The following is a 5,149-nucleotide window of genomic DNA, read 5'->3' on the forward strand; positions in this document are numbered from 1 at the left end:
CAATTCGTTCTTTTCATTGCTATCTTCTTCCTACTCATCTATTTCTAATTTATTACTTTCAAAGTTTGCATTTGTGAAAAGAGAGAAAAAAAAACGAAAAAAAAAGTCAAAAGAAAAAAAAATCAAAGAGAAAAGAAAAACGAAAAAAAAAAGATTGAAAAAAAGAACAATTTCGGTTTTGCAATTTATAAGCGAAAAGAAAAAATAGGGTTTCATACGTAGCTTTACTACTCTTTCTAATTGTTTTTAGTCTTATTGCATCTTCTTCTCGTCGTCTTCTTTTGGTTTCCTCTTTTGCTAATCTTTCTTTCCGATTGTCCATCTTTTTTTGTCTTCTTTCATTGTCTTATTATTCCTTGATTTGTCTTGGTGGACTGTTGCGGAGAAGATTTCTAATTGAGATCGGAATAGTTCGATAAGAACTATATAGAGAATACTAAAGAGGGGAAAAAGACAAGAGTGTGTAAGATCATCAGAGGGTAAAAGCCAAATATCGAGTGAAACACTTGAGTGTGGTGAGGACATCTTCCTTTTCTTTGTTCTTTCTTCTTTTATTTCTTCTTACCCCCTTTTGCAGAAACATGGCGGATGAACAAAATCGCAATCTAGACAATCAGCAACATGGAGAAACAAACCCACTTCAAATGCAAGCATTGATGGGTGAGCTACGGAGAATCATGCGAGCTGAGTTGGAGGGTATCCATCAAAGAATAGACCAGATGGAAAATGAGGCGCATGCTGCACATAACCTGCCACGAAAGAATGCAGGACAAAGAGCTCGAGCGCCTTCAATTGCCCCTAGTGATGGAGAAGAAGCATTGTCGGATGGGGAGGAAGTAGTTGAGCAACCCCAAAGGCATAGACGTGTACAACGAGCCAGAAATCATATTGATGATGACTTGGCAAGCATCAAAATGAAGATTCCATCGTTTCAAGGGAGAAACAATCCTGAAGTGTACCTCGAATGGGAGAGGAAGACAGAGATGGTGTTTGAATGTCACCGTTATTCGGAGTTGAAGAAGGTAAAAAATGGCAGCCGCAAAATTCAGTGATTACGCTCTTGTTTGGTGGGACCAACTAGTAACCACAAGGAGGAGGAATGGAGAATATCCTATTGTTACATGGGATGAAATGAAAGCTGTCATGAAAAGAAGATTTGTTCCTAATCATTTCCATCGTGATATACACCAAAGATTACGAAAATTGGTGCAGGGAAATCGAAGTGTGGAGGAGTATTTCAAAGAGATGGAGATACTCATGATTCGAGCAAATATTGAGGAGGATAGGGAAGCTACCTTGCAAAGATTCCTTGGTGGTTTGAATCAATAGATTCAAGATAGACTGGAATTGCAACCTTCTGTCGAAGTCGAGGAACTGTTGATTTGGCTATCAAATGCGAGCGGCAGCTCAAAAGAAGGGCAAATTCACATCCGACTTATCACAAGGGTTCATCCAGTATGAAACCGGGCTTTGTTAAGGAGGAGAAGTATGTTTCTGGATCGAAACAAGAAACAAAGCCAGCCACATCCAACCAAGGGAATCGAGGTAAACCTGAGACTTCTATTGCACGCAATCGAGATGTTAAATGCTTTAAGTACCTGAGCAGGGGTCACTTTGCTAATGATTGTCCCAACCGGAGAGTTACGGTGCTGCGTGATGATGGTGAGATAGAAACAGAGGGAGAAAGTGACGCCGAATCTATGCCATCATTGGAGGATGTTTTTGAGGAGCAATTACCTGCCAAAGGAGAAGCATTGGTTATAAGGACAATTCTGAATCTCAGAGTAAAGGAAGAAGAGGTAGTGCAGCGGGAGAACATTTTCTATACTAGATGCCTTATTCAAAACAAGATATGTAGTGTGATTATTGATGGGGGAAGCTGTATGAATGTTGCTAGTGCTACAATGGTGGAGAAGTTGAACCTGCAACCAACCAAGCATCCTAAACCCTATAGGTTGCAATGGTTGAATGATAGTGGAGAGGTGAAAGTCTCCAAGCAAGTGAGAATTCCGTTTCGCATTGGAAAGTATGATGATGAAATCCTATGTGATGTAGTTCCGATGCAGGCTAGCCATTTGTTGTTGGGCAGGCCATGGCAGTTTGATAGACGTGCGCAACATGATGGCTACAGCAACAAATACTCGTTCGAATTTAAAGGAAGCAAAATCAGACTTGTTCCTTTAACTCCGAAGGAAATTTATGCAGATCATATCAAGCAGGAGAAAGCACATGAGCATGGCAGCAACGTCTTGAGTGACCATGAGGTAGATCACAAAAATGGAGAGTTCTTGAGAAAAACCCAGAAACAGACCTTTGAGAGCAAACCCGAGAGGTAACAAAAGAATTTCTTCATGAGAGCTTGTGAGGTTAAAAAAGCTTTGTTTTCAAAACAGCCAATCGTTGTACTTCTGTACAAGGTGGCATTTTCTAACCTTAATGATCTTACTTCATCTTTGCCAAGTATTTTTAAAGCTGTTTTACAGGAGTACAAGGATGTTTTTCCCAAAGACATTCCGCGAGAATTGCCGCCGATTCGTGGCATTGAGCATCAGATTGACTTTGTTCCGGGTGCAAGCATTCCAAACAAACCGACCTATAAAAGTAACCCTGAGGAAACGAAGGAACTTCAAAGGCAAGTCAATGACTGCTAGACAAAGGATATGTGAGGGAAAGTATGAGTCCATGCGCCATTCCAGTTTTACTTGTGCCGAAGAAAGATGGTACTTGGAGGATGTGCGTTGATTGTCGAGCAATCAATAACATAACGGTAAAGTATCGTCACCCTATTCCGTGTTTAGATGATATGCTTGATGAATTGCATGGTTCTTGTGTATTCTCTAAGATTGATCTCAGGAGTGGATACCACCAAATCAGAATGCGTGAGAGGGATGAATGGAAAACTGCCTTTAAGACTAAGCATGGTTGGTATGAATGGTTAGTAATGCCTTTTGGTTTGACTAATGCACCCAGCACATTCATGCGATTGATCAATCATGTTTTGAGATCTTACATCGGCAAGTTTGTAGTTGTGTATTTTGATGATATTCTTATCTATAGCAAAAGTTTGGATGAACATGTTGGTCATTTGAAACTCGTTTTGGATGTCTTGAGACAAGAGAAGTTATTTGCTAACCTGGAAAAGTGTGCTTTTTGCAAGGATAAGCTTGTGTTTCTAGGTTTTGTGGTGAGTACACACGGAATTCAGGTTGATGAAGAAAAAGTGCAAGCAATCCGAGATTGGCCGAGTCGTAAAGGTGTTGGAGAAGTTCGAAGCTTTCATGGCTTAGCTAGCTTCTACATGAGGTTTGTGAAGGACTTTAACACAATCGCAGCCCCATTTACTGAAATAATCAAGAAGAACGTTGGATTTCAATGGGGAAACGATCAACAATGCGCATTCGAGTTGTTAAAGGACAGACTAACCAACTCTCCCTTATTGGCTTTACCAAACTTTTCTAAAATGTTTGAAATTGAGTGTGATGCCTCAGGGGTTGGAATAGGAGTTGTTCTCATGCAGGAAGGACGACGAATTGCGTACTTCAGCGAGAAACTAAGTGGAGCAATGTTGAACTACCCAACTTATGACAAGGAGCTTTACGCATTGGTTCGCGCTTTGCAAACATGGCAACATTACTTGTGGCCGAAGGAATTCGTAGTTCACACTGATCATGAATCTTTGAAACATCTGAAAGGGCAACACAAGTTACATGCAAAGTGGGTGGAGTTCATTGAGATATTAATTCCATATGTCATTCGGTATAAGCAAGGTAAGAAAAATGTCGTTGTCGATGCATTGTCAAGGAGGTACGTTCTGATTTCTACTCTTGATGCTAAGATGTTAGGGTTTGGACACATCAAAGAGCTTTATGCTAATGATCATGACTTTAGAGATGTGTATGAATCATGTGCGATGTCTGCTAGTAGAAAGTTCTTTTGGCATGAAGATTATTTGTTTCGTGAAAATAAACTTTGTGTGCCTAACCATTCCATGAGAGAATTGCTTGTTAGGGAAGCTCACGGTGGTGGATTAATGGGACATTTCGGGATCACCAAGACACTGTCAATTTTGTAGGAGCATTTCTTTTTGCCTCACACGAAACGGGATGTAGAAAAGATCTGTGGTGGATGCATTATATGCAAAAAGGCTAAGTCTCGTCTTCAACCGCATGGTATATATACTCCTTTGCCCATTCCTAGTGAGCCTTGGACCGATATATCCATGGATTTTGTTCTTGGTTTACCTAGGACAAAGACTGGTAGAGATTCGATTTTTGTGGTTGTGGGTAGATTTTCAAAAATGGCGCACTTCATTCCATGTCACAAAACTGATGATGCATACAATATTGCTTCTTTGTTCTTTCGAGAAGTAGTTCGACTGCATGGCATGTAACGACCCGAGGCCGCTACGAATTGTCGAAACTGCCCTCACACAGCAACCTGAGACCTTTTAGCGTGTTTTATCCTCACTCACACGCATACCGAGACACTTCCCAGTAGGTCACCCATCCTGAGATTGCTCCAGAGCCAGCACGCTTAACTTTGGAGTTCTCTCGGGATAGTCAACCAAAAAGGTAGGTGCACCTTGTTGCTATGAGTAGCCCAACTAATTCTTTTTATGTTATCTTAGACTGTACAGTCCCATACCTATACATCCCTCGGATCTCTCTCATTCCGGTGTGTTCGATTCATCCCTGTACCCCCTACCCAGAAGTTCGTCAGGAGCCGCCCCTTGTCCGTGCCTCTGCACCGGCGATCACTCCCCGCCCTCCTACAGTACTCTGGGTTGTCACAGGCCCACCAGCTTCCGCCTGGTTCGTCCTCGAACCACACCGTACTGGGAGAGTACCGGCTCTGATACCATCTGTAACGACCCCAGGCCGCTACGAATTATCGAAACTGCCCTCACACAGCAACCTGAGACCTTTTAGCGTGTTTTGTCCTCACTCGCATGCATACCGAGACGCTTTCCAGTAGGTCACCCATCCTGAGATTGCTCCAGAGCCAACACGCTTAACTTTGGAGTTCTCTCGGGATAGTTAACCAAAAAGGTAGGTGCACCTTGTTGCTATGAGTAGCCCAACTAATTCTTTTTATGTTATCTTACACTGTATAGTCCCATACCTATACAGCCCTCGGATCTCTCTCATTC

General features: G+C 41.9%; 1 pseudogene; it reads left to right on the forward strand.

The window, feature by feature from the left end:
- Positions 1 to 1,131: 1,131 nt before the first annotated feature.
- Positions 1,132 to 5,149, forward strand: part of LOC109116827 — a 19,272-nt pseudogene continuing 15,254 nt past the window's right edge.

This window comes from Tarenaya hassleriana, unplaced genomic scaffold (assembly GCF_000463585.1).
Source record: "Tarenaya hassleriana unplaced genomic scaffold, ASM46358v1 Cleome268, whole genome shotgun sequence".
NCBI classification, from domain to species: Eukaryota; Viridiplantae; Streptophyta; class Magnoliopsida; order Brassicales; family Cleomaceae; genus Tarenaya; species Tarenaya hassleriana.